Below are 18,171 nucleotides of genomic sequence, written 5' to 3' on the forward strand. Positions count from 1 at the left end.
TTCCTGCACTATCTGAGTTCAGCATGAACCCATATATAGCAAATGGAGCCCTGGTGGCGCAGTGGTTAAATGCCTGTACTGCAGCCATTCACTCAAAACCACAAGGTTGTGAGTTCAAGACCAGCAAAAGGGCCCAAGCTCAACTCAGGCTTGCATCCTTCCGAGGTCGCTAAAATGAGTACCCAGACTGTTAGGGGCAAATTAGCTTACTTGCTAATTAGCTTACTTGCTGTTCACCGCTATGATCTTTGGAATAGCGGTATATAAATAAAACAAATTATTATTAAATTAACATACCACACATCCAGACTTATATACAGACATGCTTTAATTAAGCCTACTGGTGTTGCACCATTCTCAGTTCTAGTTTGCCCAACCTTTATGATTCCTCCCCACCCTCCCTGTTGTCCTATGTGTCTATTCCATGACATTGGGAGAAACTGCCCCCTGGTTTTGTGTTTCTGAAATACCGGGGAATGAAATGCTACTGACTTGAAACCCTCAGTATAATATCAGCAGCAAGAACATAATCCAGTGGGCCCTTGGTATCCATTGGGATTTGGTTCCACCCCCCACACTCCACATGGATACCAAAATCCATGAATGCTCAAGTTTTGTTATATACAATGGTTTTAGTAAAATGGTCTCTGTGGAGACAACAGGAAGATTGGAACTTTAGCAATAGCCAATTGGAGTGAAGCCAAGAAAAGTTGGGGGATGCTTCCAGAATCAAGTATAAGAAGGACAAAACAGTGTTTGGAGATAGTTATGGTTCATGTTTATTGTGCCCTGAGGGCACAATGAAGTACCATTGAGGCTAGGATAGGCTGCCGTGTGGGGCAGTTAGAAAGGGTTTTAGGTATCCAAAATAAGGACGAGGAGTGTCCTTAACTAAATTGTGGTACTGTCCCATGGGAGATATAGTGCTTGGTGACTAGTGGAGTCACCGGGGCTGTACAGACTGCCCCAAAGGGGCAGCTCTGTGCTGCCCCTTTTCCCGCTGGATTAGGGCCATGGCAGCCTCACCAGCAGCCCTGTGGCCCCAATCTGGCCACTTCTCTGTGGCCAGGAAAAGGGTTGTCCTTGGGGCTTCATGCCCCCAGATGCCCCAGACCCTCAAAGGAGAAAAGGGCAGCCCCTTTCTCCTCTGCATCACTGGTGCAGCTGTTTAGTTGCCACACCAATTATGTGTGCCCCCAAAAGGAACTCCAAAATGGAGCTCCTTTTTGCACTGCTGGTAAGGCACGATAAGCACCCTCCAGTGGCACAGTGACATGTCTTGTGTGACAATCCATTTGGACGTGTTGCACAAGACACATCATGGATGTGCACCCCATGTGGATGGGGCCACACAGTCATAGTGGTGCCCCATGTGCTACTGTTCAGGAACATGTAGTTACTGCGCACTCCCAAATTCTAGTATCAGTGGTGGCACACCGCTTTTGAGCTGTCTGTCTTGGCCCACAGTTAACCAGAATGGTTAAAAGATTAATAAAGGTTCTGAGAGTCTTAGAGGCAAAACAGTCTGGCAGTAAGAGCTGGCTTGGGGTAGTGTGGGGGCATGGTGACTGCACACCGCGTGTCCCAACTCTGCCCCCAAGCTGGAGTCATGGCCTCCACTCAACCAGATAGTTTGCAGCATGGCAACGCTCCTGTGGTGCAATTATATGCCGCACAGTGCAGGAGCAGATAAGAGCTGTAGCAGCAGCTAAAGGGGTGCCCTTTCCCCAGTGCAAAAAGGAGCTGCTTTCTACTACTCCTTTTTTGTATCAGGAAAAGGCAGCATATAGTTGCCGCAGCCTTTATCCAGTGCACAAAGGGGCATCGTCATGCTGCCCCTTTAGGGCTGTCTGTTTTCTGCCTCAGGAAACATATATAAAATCATAAGGAAACAATTACAAAGACAAGTTAAAGAAACTGTTAAACTGTGTAACTATTGAAATATTTATACACTGTATCCATTGTGAAAACCATTCACTAAGAGAGATACTGTATTTAGTAGCTGTCTGAAGTGATTTCAGAAACATATTAAAAACAGTACCAACATTTTAAAAAAGTCTTTCAGGTTTGGGACACACTAGATGGTGGGTGTGTGGCTGTCAAAGAATAATTGGTGCCAAGCTGGGGAAAATTTTAAATCCAGAATGCTGGCAGGAGAAACTTAAGAGAGTCCCATGTTGGAGTATTGCAGTGAAGAATTGCTGAAAGAGTGGCCATCGCTTTCACATAATTAGTAGCAGTAGTGGCACACATTAAAAAGGAGTGAAAGGTTTTGAGATTTTGGCAGTGCCATGCTGCCACCATCACAGTGTCCCTTGCATGGCAAAATCAAGGTTTGGTTTTTGGAATTTTGTAGGGTTTTTTTTTAATAGTTGTGAGCCATGGATAACTGAATCCATGGATGTAGAATCTGTGGATAAGGAGAGTCAACTGTACAAAAAGTCAAAAGCCACAGAGATAAATCAGGAACAGTAGACAGTGTGATAAAATGTGCATTGAAACCAAGCTCATTTTCAATCTGTCGTCTGAACACATTTGGATACCTGGATCTCCCAGAACAGTGAGTTTCAAAATATGAGCACAGCTGATGAGAATGCCTATTCTCAGAGGTTCTGTATTGTGTTTAATTAATCACTTCTCTCATTTACTAATCAAATGAATCAAGATGGATGGCAGAGTATTAGTATGTTATCAGAGAAATATTTGTTGCTTGTTTATATTTATGTGCTTTCAAATTATATTCAAACTTAACTGAGTGTGGTTAGATCCTGAGTGTGATAGTATCCCATATTGCCTTATTGCAGCAAAAATATATATACTTCAAGGTTATAAAGACACATACACATCATCAGTGGTCAGAGGACCTGCTTTACCTGACTATCTTCCAGACTGTCTTGCAGTATTTGGTATCTGAAAGACAGTCATTAATGGATGTGCAAAGTCTATATCATTCAACCTGATAAATTTTTGTCTTATTAATCCTTATTTATTAGCTTATCAGAACAAAGGTAGAATCCAGACTGAAATATTAGCAGACAGTGGAGATGTGACAGAGGTATCTGTTCAGACATTTGGATTCTATGAATAACTAAGGCGCTTTACAGATCGCCCAAAAGGGCGGTCTGCCGGTGCCAGTGTTTGCTGCACAGGGAATCGCAGTGGACAAACCGCACAATTCCTTGGCGCGGCAAAAAGAACCCACAAAAAGCGGGTTCTTTTTGCGGTGCGGTAATGACACTGCAAGGCGCCAATGGCACACTTGCAGCGTCATTTCCACGCCGTGACATGCGGATGCTAAGCTTACGCTATGTCAAAATGGCGGCACCCATGTAGAATGGGCACCGCCATTTTGTACGTGCTCAGCACGTACTAGGGTTAGGGCATCCGGAAAGGACACCATTTTGTAACCCTAGTATGTGCTGAGCATGTACTAATGGCGCACCTGGAATGCGCCAAAGATAAAGCAGGGAAATAATCATATCCATTGAACTCATGCTTGGCTTCCACATATTGTTTTGAAAATCTAAATAGTATCTACAGTACCTATATAATCACATGGAAGGTCTGAGGGTGTGGTTGGGGACTCTGCTTTTCATGTGGTATGTAGGTGGAGACAGTGTAGATGAGCATAACTATAGGAGGGTAGGTTCTATGCCAATCAGAGCTTGGAGAAATTACAGTTTTAGCTACAAGTCTTTTTCTTTTTTTGGACTAGAGAAAAAGATGTATAGTAATTTTGCACTAGAGAAAAGATAAAATTTTAATTGGGTTCTGGGAGATTTAATCTCCCCAAAGTAACTATGCCAATATATGAATCAGACCTATTGGACAGCAGAAAGGTTCCAACTACCAGTTCACACATCCATCATCCATAAATTCCCAAACCCTTGATCATTCATTAACTCCCAAATTATAACTAGGAATTAACTCTACAGCTGAACTGTGATGTGTACCTCAGTCCTAATGGCACAAGATTCCATCTGATCTTGGATGCTAAAATGGGTCAGCCCTGCTTAGTACCTGGATGGGAGACCACCAAGGAATATGAGGTGCTGTAGGCTATATTTCAGAGGAAGAAACTGACAAAAACACTCTGAGTATTCTCTGCCTAATAAATGCCTAAGAAATTAATGGAGTCACAATAAGTTGACAGAAGACATCAAGGCACATGCACAAGATCCCATCACACACACACACACACACACACACACACACACATCATAATAAAGACCAGCTTACTGCCCATTTCAGACCTGAAACATGAATAGAATTTACTGCAGATACCTAATCTTCTTTACTTTTCGCTTCTCATCAAAGCAACATCAAATCAATCATTTTCTGTTTGGTGCAGAAGACAGCTTGCAAAAGGTCACAGTCACTGTGAAGACTGATGTGATTTTTTATTTTTTATTTTATTTTAGAAATTATATATACACCTCTTTAGTAATGTGTACCATCATGGCATTCACGTTCATTAAGGCAGATTATTGTTTTACAATGCCAAAAATAAAAATTAAATTAAAAAATAGATGTGCTCTTTCCCAAGACGGGGTTATTAATTACAGGCAAGTAGCATTTTCATGCTATATTTGCAAATTGCATTGTTGCCAGAATACAACTTTCTGAATTTCTCATTTGTTTCCAATTCAAATGTCTAAATTTTTAACTTAATCTTGCCAGTCTGTTCAGGCAATCAATTTTAGATCTCTTTCTCTCTCTGGCTTTGCTTTGTGAACGAAGATTCAGGAAGGAGTCATCCCGCGCTTTGTACTAGTTGGTGACTAAAAAGGCCAATTCGGGATAAACAGGTCTGGTTGCAGAAAGCACAGCGGAAAGTCTCCTTGGGTGATGTTTCCAGGTTGCGGTTCTTTCTGCGTTGTCGTTTCTCTTTGAGGCTCGTTCGCCGTGAGCTTTCGAAGAAGGCTGCAGCGTCATGGATAGTGCGTCCACTATCCAATTTTAGACCAAACTTAGCTTAATTGTAATAATAATAATAAATAATAAAGCTTTTATTTATATACTGCTTTTCCTCCAGATCAAAGTGGTGTACATATGATAAAACTCTGTGACACATGTCAATTACAATATTAAAAACAGATTAAAAGCAGTTATAAACAATTCAATTTTTAAAAACAGTGCAGTTAAAATAATCGGGATATCAGTTATGGGTAGTCGTCTTAATCTAGTTGGGGAATACTTCTCTAGAGAGAATCAGAAGGATATGCTAACTGGAAGAGATAGGTTTGCAAGGCCTTTTTGAAGGCTTCCAATGTGCAGCTAAGTCGAATCTCCTCCGGGAGTGCATTCCAGTGAGTTGGAGCAGTCATTGTATAGGCTCTTTGGCGAGTCGTTACCAGTCTCACCTTAGGGTGTTCAAGTAAAAATTTCCCTGTTCTGAGAGTGTGGGGCGGATTATGTAGGGTGAGGCACTCCCTCAAGTAACTTGGGCCCAAGTAGGGCTTTATATTGTATTGTATTTCAATCTCTGTGTTAAGAGTTTTAGAAAACGTACTGTGTTTTAAAGGTGTTGTATGGCTTGTTGGGTCCTGTACTGGAAGAAAAGTGGCAGATTAAACAAACAAACAAACAAACAGATAAATAAGACAGTGTGGTTGCCATTGTTCAACAATTGGAATTGTGTATTGTTGCCAATCTGCTGTAGATCACCTGGATATCTACCAGTGGATTCCAATCTACTTTTTGATCTAGAGCTAGAAAGTAGCTGGTTGCAAGTATTCTGAAAGGAAAAGGTGGTGAGGGAGAAAGGACTCTAGCAGTGGACTCTAGCACCCTTGTCACAGTGGTGGCTTTTCAGTGTTTCTTCAGTACAGCACGTCTAAACATTGTGCCAATGAAATAGCATGATGCCACCTGCCTTCTGGTCAAGTGTGTGGCATGATGCCTGCATCAGGGCAGAGACAGGGCATGCAGTATGTGGTTGTCATGCCCCCACTCCATCCCTATGCCGACATTTCTTGCCAGTCTGTTCAGGCAATCAATTTTTCTTACAGTATGTCCAATTTTTAAAGCTGCTCTATTCATTATAGGAGTGTGGCCTGACAAAATGGTGGAGGATGAATATCACATAGTTAAAGTGCTGCCTCATGTTGCATTTTGTGGTTTGTTATGGGTACTGAAGTGATGACAGGGTGGACTGGAAAAGAGATTACAGTCGGCCCTTCTTATACACGAATTTGTTATACATGGATTCAAGCATACACGGTTTGAAAATATTCAAAAAAGTATAAATTTCAAATATCAACCCTTGATTTTCCATTTTTTATAAGGGACACCATTTTTCTATGTCATTATATCTAATGGGACTTGAGCATACACAGATTTTGTTATACACGGGGGATCTTGAAACCAAATCACAGCGTATAACAAGGGTCCACTGTACTTTGTGACAAAGCCAGGAATTTTTAGCATCCAGATTTTAAAAAATAGGTCCAGGTTACCTGAAGTACTATCTTCTCCCCTCTACTGGGAAGCCCTTCTATCCCAGCATCCTCACAGGTACATCAGGAATTTGATGGGAACATGGGAGAGGGCCTTCTTGATGGCTGCTTCCAAGCTCTGAGCTCTCTTTCTAGACTGGAACCCTCACTGATATACTTCCACAGGTTGGTAAAGACTTCTTTGTTTTGGTATGCCTTTGAAGAGTGATTATTCAAGGGGGAAGATCCATGAATAATAATCTATATTGTCTATCTGTTGCTCTCTTTTTAATGGTAATGTTTACCTGCTTGCAAACTGAGTTGAAAGTGCAAAAGTAGTTTGTATTCAATTAATTCTGTGGGAAGTGGGAGAGGACAGCCTGGAATATTTTCTTTCCTAGTAGGTTCAGGCAAAATCAATCCTCTCCAGATTCTCCCAACTTGTGTCTTCTTCCTTATTAATAACTTTTGCTATCCTGACCACACTCAGATCGTCTTGGCCACATGTGTCCCAGTTTTCATCTCTGGATTGTTGGAGGGTATGCAGGAGTAATTGCCACCAATGCAGAACTGGTTGGTATCACACAATAACCTAAATCCTATTACTAGACCCAACTAGAGTAGAGACACTGAATACAGTATATCTAGCTATTGACTCACCCATTCAGTAATTGATAAAATGGGTGTACTTTACATGGAACTAACCAATGGGATTCCATCCATTATCCTCCTTCCCCTTTGATCCATTCTTTTTTCCATCCATATATAACTGTTTTCAATAATTTGCTGTTTAGAAAGAGCATGATAGAAATAGAAATCCTCTGCTATTTTAAGCAAGGGAGGGGGCTGTATTTGATGACACATAATGAATTTCTCTATTTAGTGAAGAATGAGTTCTTAGTTCCCTAATAACATACACAACAAAACAGCAAGTCATTTCATGTACACCGTGTTTGCGTCATTCCCTCCCCCTGCAAAAGCCAGTAGTACCTTAAGATATCAAAGTATCTCTACTTCCTGAAGTCTGCCATAAAGTGACCCTGGTCATAACTCACTAATTTCTGCATGAGTCACAATTCATTTCATACACACAATGAAATGTCACAGAATAAAATAACATTCTTGCAAGACACTGGCAGGGCTGCTCCTACCATTAGGTAGGATGAGGTAGGGCAGTGTCCTCAGATGGCAGGTCTGCTGTGTTATGAAAGTGCATTGGATTTTTAGTTATTTACTTTATTATTGTATTTCTACTGCCAGAGGAGAGGGAGAGAGGAAGGAAAGGGGGGGGGGGTAAGACTTGTAGGATTTTCTGCCTCTGGTACCAAAATAAATCAGTGGGCTTTGGATGCTTTGCACTTTCAGCTGGATGAATGGAGGGCATGATTTACTGTTTTGCCTCAGGCAGAAAAATATCTTGGGCTGCCTCTCTATGGACCTATGGATATTATTTGGCAGTTTATAATGACATCCATTTTCTGACTTACCAAAGTCTGCTCTCTACCTTATGTTGGCATGCCAGTTTCTCACCTTTATATCTTGGGCTTTGCAGCAAGAGCAACAAGAGAGTTCTTCAGATTCCACACATATGCATCCTGCCACTTGTATGAAAAAGAAATGAAAGGAAGGCACCAAGTTCAGAGAATGTAACCATTTAAAAAAAAATTAAATAACTCCTATGTTTTACTGAATCCAATACTATTTGAATTGAATTCTTTTCTTAAAAAAGGTTAGGGACAGAAGACTGAAACTGTATCTAACAGAGGCTATGAAGAATTCAAACTGAAATGGGCTGGGCTCAATAAAGTGCACTTCTATGCATCTGAAGCACTTCAGTATATGGCAATGGGAGGCATAGGATAGTGCCTTTTCAGCACACTCACAAATGCTGCCATGCCCACTGGCCACATCCTTCTCTGGCCAGATATTCCATATTAATAAAGAAGGACATGAGTGTAAAGCTGACTTGTGGACAACATATATGGAAATACATTTGTGATGGTGGGGTATTAATCTGTCATTTGCAGTTTGCCTCCATGTTTTTTGAGGATAGAAAAGCGATAGATATGGACATACTTTGGATACAGTGGTGCCTCGGGTTACGAAATTAATTCGTTCCGCCGCGGCGTTCGTAACCCGATACATTTCGCAACCCAAAAAAGGCTTTTCCGAAGCGCGGCTAGCGGCTGGAAAGCCGCTAGCCGCGCTTCGCATTTGAATTTCGCGCCGATATTTTTTTCGTAACCCAAAAAAAATATCGTAACCCGGAACAGTTTTTTCCTATCTATTTTTTTCGTATCCCGGAAATTTCGTAACGCGATCAATTCGTATCCCGGGGTACCACTGTATTAGTTTCTCAAGCCATGTATTGGATCATTTTGGTAAAGATGCTGATTCTTGCAAATTGTATTCCTATCTATTGGCTATGACCTAGTCCAAGAGGAAATCACAGTAGTTAGCAGAGTCAAGGATGCTGTAAAAAGCAAGAAGTCTTCCTTCTGGAAATGTATGACTGCCTTACTGAAATGAGGGAGAGAAGGCCTATGAATTGTCATGAGAAGTCAAGTGAAAAAACAAATCATTTGATGAGTGCATTAGCTTAGTTTAGTCCAGTTTGCTATATGTATAAATTATCCCACAACCAACCAGAGTCCTAGGAAATTTACAGGGGGAAAAAAGATAATGTATAATTACACAGTTACTAAAACCAACTTTGAAATAAACTATAAATTTCAGCAACAAAGTAGCTGGGGAGGTCTTTAAACCATTAGATGATCGTATGACCACAGAGACACTGGATACTTTTTTCTGTATTCACTGTTGAAAATATAGGAGCTGTGGCTGAACTATTTTTTCTTTCTCTTATGGAGGGTATTTGATGAACTGAGTTAAACAAATTTGACAAGAGCAGAATTTCTTGAATTTCTTGAAGATTAAGAAGTCACCAGATCTACAGGCATCCATCCAGCAGTTCTTAAAGAGCTCAAATGTGAAACTGCTGATCTGTGAGCTAAAATATGCAACTTGTCCATAAAACCAGTGATTGGAAAGCAGTGAGTTTATAATTATAGAACAGTTACTGTACTGCGACAAAAACACAGGAGGGCTATGGTTTAAATTCCTTTCTTGTGGGCTTCAGAGGAAACCAGCTGGCCGCTGTGGGAGAAAGACTAGATGAATGTTTGGCATAAATCAGTAGGCATTTTTGTATGTTCTTATACAAGGCATGCACATAAGCCAAGATGCAGAGGGTTTTCTGGATGAAGAAATTTGGGAGGGAAAATGCTTTGGAAGGCAGTGTGACTGATTCTTGCTTCTTGGGGTCAAACAAAATGTGATACCACACACATATTTAGACAGAGATGTCTTCCAAAAAGTGTAAAGATATGTCATCATAGTTACACTGGATCCCAAAGTGATGCAAACAATGGCACAATTAGTACCATAGCCTTGAGCTCATTCACTGCACAGGAGTTGATCAGCTGCCCACCCACCAAGTCAAAAACAGGAGTGAGGATCTGCGTGTGACTTGCAAAATGATGATCCAAATCATTTAAACAACCTCTGAGAAAGTACGACTCTCTTACACAATGTAAATTATCACTTATTTATTATTATTATTATTATTATTATTATTATTATTACACTTTATTTCTAAAGCGCTGTAATTATACACAGCGCTGTACAAAGTCGGTAAAATTAAAGAGTATATAAAAGCCTGCCCAAGGCGTACATTCTAAGATAATAACAATAAAAGAGGAATAGATAAAATTACCATATAGAAAAGAAAAAACAAATTAAAAACATCAAATACAGTGGTGCCTCGGGTTACGAAATTAATTCGTTCCGCTGCGGCGTTCGTAACCCGATACATTTCGCAACCCGAAAAAGGCTTTTCCGAAGCGTGGCTAGCGGCTGGAAAGCCGCTAGCCGCGCTTCGCATTTGAATTTCGCGCCGATATTTTTTTCGTAACCCGAAAAAAATATCGTAACCCGGAACAGTTTTTTCCTATCTATTTTTTTCGTATCCCGGAAATTTCGTAACGCGATCAATTCGTATCCCGGGGTACCACTGTATAAAACAAATCACATCACATCAAATATTATCAGACAGCCAGATGACAATCACAAATTCCCTGAGAACGCTTCCCTAAACAATATGGTTTATACCTTATTTCATTCTCTGATGCATATATTAATAATTCCAGCAGATTTCACTGCATTGTGTGATAATGCAAAGTGTTCTGCACAATTTATGACAACTATTCATACTTCAGGATTTTTCATAAAATTTGTCCATGCAATATTCACATATTTGTGTGTCTAATACACAAAGCAAACTCATGCTTTTTCTGTGCAAGTTTGTATGGAGAAATATTGATACACAAGGAGCTATATTTTGCTGAAAATGCACTGTTTGCTACCTAAAATATTGCTTTTATGGAGAAAGTTAATTATCTGAGCAAAAATCACATTTTCTTCATACAAAAAAGCATTTGTGTTGTTATGTGATTGAATTCCACCCTTCACCCTCCACCTCCAAAAAATCCTGAAGTGTGGCTGTTCCCTGGTTTCTGAACAAGGTGTCTTGAGAGTTGAGGAGCCTTTTGTTGTTGTTGTTGAAGATGAAAATATCAAAAAATATTAGTTACATCCTTTTTGTGCAAAACTACATATCCCCATAGTCCAAACCTGGATCAGGACTCTAGTATTATATGACTGTTAATAGTTCTGCAGACATTCACATTTTCTCACCTTCACATGCAGTTTGTACAATTGTAACTGCTCCTGACCATTTTAGAATCATAGAATCATAGAGTTGGAAGAGACCACAAGGGCCATCCAGTCCAACCCCCTGCCATGCAGGAAATCCAGATCAAATCATCCCCGACAGATGGCCATCCAGCCTCCATTTGAAGACCTCCAAGGAGGGAGACTCCACTACACTCCTAGGAAGTGTGTTCCACTGTCGAACAGCCCTTACTGTCAGGAAATTCCTCCTAATGTTGAGGTGGAATCTCTTTTTCTGCAGCTTGCATCCATTGCTCAAATCTGATCCCCTTTTTTGTATTTATTTGAAAATATATACATTTTATGTCTGCATTTGACAAGTTGTAGGCATTGCTTGTATTGATTCCCTCTTTGATTAGAGCTTGTTTACCCTGTCTTTTTGCACTTATTTGAAATGTGCATATTTTCCCTCCAGCTCTAATGTGTGACTTCTGCAGTGCAAAGCACACCTGGTTCACAGCATAGTGTGGACAAGGAAAACATAAACAGTTTACCTGAGTGGATACCTTGCAAATCTCTGGTGCTGCTGATGGGATACACAGAAATCATGCTTTGGGTCTGCTTGTATACCATCTAAACCTGTAGTGTTAGTCATGGGGGTCAACTGCTTAGAAAATAACATTTCTGAAAGACTCCCTGAAAGGAAGTCAGCATTTTAGGGCTGGATGAGAGATAGTAGCCACATACAACTCTTGCAAGAAAGAATAAAAGGAAGTTCTGAAGAAATAGAGAAGACATTCACAAAACCCAGCTAACTCACAAGCAATCCATAAGAATGTAATCAAATGTTCATATGAAAGAACTTTTGTATGTGCAGCCACAGAATAACCGTCTTTGTATTTCACAGCTTGACATCATTCAATGAGAACTCTTCAATGAGCATAGTGGGTTAACATTAAATACTGTATATGCAGCTGGCTCTGAAAACCTGTCCTCCTAACTGCTAGCCATGTATATGTAAAGCCTATTTAACAATCTGAGCTGAAGAACCAGCCTCTAGAGGGAAGTGATTCTCAGGGTGTTGTACATTGTTCATTATAGCTGATATGCTGAATTGGATCATTATGAATTTCTGTACCAGCATTATTGAAAAGAGTGATTATACTGAAGTCATTTCACACACATTTGGGTTGTTTCCATACATAGAATTTGTAGGCAAAATGATGTTTTTTTAAAAATATCTCCCATGTTGACTTGGATGGATGAAAAAAAATAAGACCAGGAATGTAGATGTTAGTACGACTGCCAGTTGTACTAACAGAGTAATGTGATTAATTTGCGTAAGGAACTGTTGTGATCCTTACACATACCATTTCTGGACAATGTAAAAATCTGTGATGTTTGGGAGAAAGGCGGCATATCTATCAATTGATTGATTGATTGATTGAATGAATATGTTGCCAACAAAATCCTGGGACAGGGTTTCATATATCTGAGTCAGCCTTGAAGAAACATAGCAATAGCAACCAATGTGCTAAAGAGCCAAAGAAGTGAGCAAAACCAGAGCTTGAAAATCCCAATGTCAAGCTCTGAGTGATATCTAATTTGCATCCTTGCTGGGGAAGACATCTCATGAAACTGCTAGAAAAGCATTTAGTAATGGAGTGGGTGGGGAGAGAACGATGTCTCTTTCATGAAGTGGTAAGCTTCCAGTTCCGTATTAGCCACTTTTTCACAAGTCATTCACTGTGCTTTCAATGAGCATAGCGGGCACAACTTTTTGTAATGCGAATGCACTGAATGGCTATAATAATTGCAATATATTACATCAAGCTTAATTGCTGTGTTAAAAACAAAGCATGACTAAAGTATCAATCCACAAACCATTTACAGTAAGGAAATTACTTTAACTAACAACAACAACAACAGCAATGAATTTTATTGATTAGTCAACTGACCATATCACTTTAATCCATATAGTCCTACAAAAATGGGCAGAGGACAAGGCATTCAATCCACTTAAATGGAAAGACTGTGGTTAAAGTACATTATGGGTCAAGCCATCAGCAATATGTTAGCCATGCAGTATTCTTTTAAGGGTACATATCTTGTCCTAATGTAATTTAAGCTGTGAAACTATTTAAAATGCGAGTAGTTTTCAGTCTTCTCAGTCCAAGGACACACCTTCATCCAAAACATGCACAGAGTGCATCTAAAAATGCACTTTTTAATCTTTTTTAATCAAAAATTTTTACAACAGTAGTATTCCTGTTGCAATACATCTTAGGTCAGAGTCTTAAGATCAATGGCTTCAGAGCAATGGATGAAATAAAACAAATGCAAGCAGCCATGCTGAACTGTTACAGTAATGTGGAAACATGGCCTTCTACTGAATTCCAAGTTTCTTCTAAAAGTTGTCATTTCAGATCTTTGGTAAGAGGAATCTATTTCCTCCTCTGGAAGCACATTGGTTGGGCAGGAAGTGTGGGGTGGAGGAAGTGGCAAAGGGGGTAGCAGGGAGAAAGTATTCTTCCTCGTTTTTGGCTCTAGCCTCATCTATTGCTGTCTTTGATCTTGCCCATGCATGGACAGCATGCAGTTGCCAAGATATTATTCCAGAGGAAAGGAGGCCTTCAACAGGAAGGGGGGGAAATCCCACTCCTGACTTATTAGGGAAATCTCCCAAAAGAATGAACAAGCTTTCAGTCTGAAGAAAATGCTTGGTCAGGCTGAATATCCAGTAAAACAGCTAACAAACAAAATAAAAGGGGATGAAGACAAACAGATCTGGTGGGTCTAATGAGCACATTTGATTGTTGTCAGCCCTCTGTATCTACAGATTCTGCATCAACAGATTCAACCATCCACAGCTTGAAAATATATATAAAAGCAAACTTTTATTTTGCCATTTGCTCCTTCCTGGAGCAGTGGGACCTAGAAACAGTTGTACATGCACTAGTAACCTCTCGTCTTGATTTCTACATGGGGCAACCTTTGTGCCACATCCGGAAGCTCCAATTGATACAAAACATGGCAGCCAGACTGGTCGCCAGAAAATCCAAGTTCGACCATATTACACCTATTTTAAAATCACTACATTGGCTGCCTATTAGCTTCCGGGCACAGTACAAGGTGTTGGTTATCACGTATAAAGCCCTACATGGCCTGGGTCCAGTCTACTTGAAGGAACACCTCCTCCCATACAATCCTTCCCGTACACTCTGATCCTCCAGAAAAAACCTCTTACAATCTAGAAAGACCAGACTGGCAGTGACCTCCCGGAGGTCCTTCTCTGTCACCGCTCCAAAAACTTGAAATGACCTGCCGGAAGAGATTCGCCAATTATCCTCACTTGAGGCTTTTAAAAAGGCGACAAAAACCTTTCTCTTCCGGCAGGCCTTCCCCAATTGATAATGTCCAGAACCACTTGAACCCCCCTCCTTTTATTATTTTTCTTATTTGTGGTTTGTTTTTTTAATTTTGATGTATTGTTATGTACTTTTTAACCATGTTTTACTGTTTAATTTTATAGTTGGGAGGGAAAGTTGGGCCGGGGTCTTGTGAGGCTTGTTGTTTTTATTGTTGTATACTGTATTAACTCTGCTGTTACCCGCCTTGATCCTCAAAGCAGAAGAGGCGGGATATAAATAAATATTTATTATTATTATTATATAAGGGGCACCATTTTACTACCCCACAGTATATTATGGGGCTTGAGCATCCACAGATGTTGGTCTCCAGGGGTGCCCTGGAACCAAATTCCAGTGGATACCAAGAGCCCACTGTATTGAGATGGAATGGAAAAGGTGTGTTAAACAATCTTAATGTTCTTAAATTAGACTGTACTTAGTGTAAAGAGACCTCAAATACCACCAAAGGCTAGAAAGACAGAAATGCACAGAGGCTGTACTTTGAAGAATATAAGCCAGCTGGTACCTTGATCTGCTTCTGCTAACTTGTATAAATACATCCAGCAGGAGAGCATCCAAGCCTGTCTGTCCCTAAAGCCTTTGATGTACAAGTTTTCTGAGATCTTTTTTCACATTAAGCATTTCCTAAATTAATTAAGACTGCAATTCTAAACTCACTTATCTTGAAGTAAGTCCTGTTGAACTCAGTAGGGCTATGGGGTGTACTTCATTGCTGTAATCCAAGGCAGATTTACCTGGACATATATTCCAAATTTGGACATATTGTATATTCACTGAGACCCAGGCAAGCCGGGGAAAGCATTTTTCCTTTGTTGTGTGTACTATCTCAGACAACCTCCACTCATCCCGAATCTAAGGCAAACAATTCCTTTGACAAGGCTGACTAGGCAGTGGGAGAAAGAGATCTAGCTGCCTTAGTTAGCAGATGCTTGTGCTTGGTTACAACTCCCACCTCACAACTATTTGATTTGCTTAGGTCCAGATCATCTGAGAGACCGTATCTCCCCATATAGATTTGCTAGAGCCCTAAGGTCTTCAGGAGAAGATTTTCCGTCAGTCCCACCAATGTCACAGGCTCACTTGGTGATGACACGAGAGAGATAATTCTTGGTGACTGCTCCCACCCTTTACAACTTCCTTTTGTGGGAGGCTAGGCTGCCCCCCTCCCTGCTTGCCTTTCATTGGCAAGCTAAGAGTTTTTTTTTTTTTATTTAAGCAGGCATTTTAAAAATAATCATGCTAGGGTGGCTTTTTTGGGAGTGGGGATTGGTTGTGCCTTTTAGCTTTTGTATATTTTTATGTGCTTTTATATGGTTTTTAGATGGTGTTAAATGTTTTATGTTTTTATTACAATTTTTTTAAAATGCTTTTTACTTGTGAGCTGCCTTGGGTCCCTTCTGGGAGAAAGGTGGTATACAAATGATGATGATGAGATTCTACATGCGCGTGTAGTTCCACATCCTCCCATCATTTGTCAAGTCCCCGGAACAGTCCCTGCTGCTGTTGCTTACCAGTGGAGAAGGGAGGTGGTAGAGCAATTCAAGCATAGAGAAGCAGGTGGTCACATCACAGAAGAAGAAATGAGGGTGCACTCTCAAATTGAATGCTTCCTCAATTTTCTTCCCTTAGGAACTCTGAGCAGTTGGATCTTCAGTGTCTGAATTACCTCCCTTCATATTGGGAAGAAAGAGCAAGAGCAGCAGTGTCTCCCAAGGCTTAAGAGCTACCAGACATGGAAGCTTTCTTGAATGGAGTGCAAGGGTTAGAGAACAGCCTTCTGTGCCTCACCTCAAAAGGGACTTATGGGTGCATACAGGGACGTAGCTAGGATTTTAGGAAGGGGGGGGGGCCAGACTAAAGGCCCCCCTTTTAATGGGGGTTTAGTGGGGGGGGGCAGCAGCACACACCCTTTTTTTTTTCTGGGGGGGGGGGGGGGGCCCGGCCCCCCAGACCCCCCCCCCTGGCTACATCCCTGGTGCATAAGTCACTAACAGAATGTTAGTCTGTATGTGTGATACAACTACTCCTTCTACCTCTTCAGACAGTTCTGCTGCCCTCAGGTGTGGTGGGGAAGGATGCGTATGTTGTCAGCAATGTTGATCCATCTGCTAAGTACAGTTGCCTTCTGTATGTGGTAGTAAAGTGTAATATTGCTGCTTGCCTCAGGTTGCCTTCTTTCTATCACGGTTTGGTTATTGAGGAGACATATTTTTGCCTCTGTAAGTGACCTTGTTAGGCCCCTTAGTGGATATGACTATTGTCATCAGAGGGGATTGTTCACATAGGTTCAGTTCACAAAATGATGTGACACAAACTAGAATGAGTTTTAAAGGAATGATTCCCTGGGAAGATAGTGAACCAGGCAGAGATGCCATGATGAACTCTTCACCCTCTGAGCATTCCCGGGGACAAAGAGATGAGATTACATGATTTCTTTTGGGAACTACTGGGTTTCTCCATCTACCCTCAAGAAGCGGGGAAGATTTTGCTGGAGTTGTGAGAGACAGGGAAGATTTTGTTGGAGTTGTGAGAGGCAGGGAAGATTTTGCTGGAGTTGCTCTGCATCTTCACTATAGGAACTGCTGGAAGGAGCAGGTTGTGCCTTTATCTAGCTACTTAGGCTGCTTTATCATCTTTCCTTTAGCTTCCCTCCCAGGATGGGAAGACATAGTGGCTTCCAAAGGGCACACAAAGAGCCCATCCTCAGTAGAAAAAGGAGAGACCCTTTGCTTTGAAACCCATGGTGCATCCATTATCCACCAATAAATCTTCATTTATACAAGTGATTTTGTCTCATCCTAATTATCCTTAAGTCTCTTTTGGTATTGTTGCCCTAGTCAGGCCTTCAAAGGAATAGATCCCTAATAAAATATTCCAAAAAAGCCTATCTAACTGTACTCCTGTGGTCTTTCTGAGCAGCAAGGGCAACTTTCATAGAGGCAGTCAGAACTGTCCATACCTTCCATTTCCTTGCTTAATTATCCTATCCCAGTGGTCTTCTCCTGTGTGGTTCCAGGTACCTTATGTCTGAAAAGATTTTCATGTCTATAGTCACAAGTACACCCCGCCCCCCAAATTAGAAGATTCAAAGATTCTGTCACCTGTACTGTTCAACTTTTGTTTCTGTATTCAGACACTATGTTTAACATGAACATCCTCATGCTGCTCTCTTATTATTATTAAACTATTTATAAAACCTAGCTTTTTGTCATAACTCCTACACCTTCCTTAATATCATACTTTTTTGTTTTCACAGATGTGTTCAGGATTTGATTGATGTGTGAGAGACATCATTATGACACTTTGCATTTGTGAAAAAAATACATTAAAATACAGTTTTCTGCACTCATTTGAAAAGTTAAATTGCACAAAATCTCATGCTTGGGTCCCGTAGTCACCTTCCATGGGCAGAAGAGGTGCATGTACCCAATCAACAGTTCATTCTAAGTCTTGCTCAACTTGCACTATCTCTTTAGCATTTTAAAAGGACACAGGCAAGCACCACAGTCTGTTTCTGCCCAAAGGTAGATGTTTGGGGAGCAGTGGTGTCACCCCCTTTAGGATGTCACCTG

This window comes from Sceloporus undulatus, chromosome 3 (assembly GCF_019175285.1).
Source record: "Sceloporus undulatus isolate JIND9_A2432 ecotype Alabama chromosome 3, SceUnd_v1.1, whole genome shotgun sequence".
Lineage (NCBI taxonomy): Eukaryota > Metazoa > Chordata > Lepidosauria > Squamata > Phrynosomatidae > Sceloporus > Sceloporus undulatus.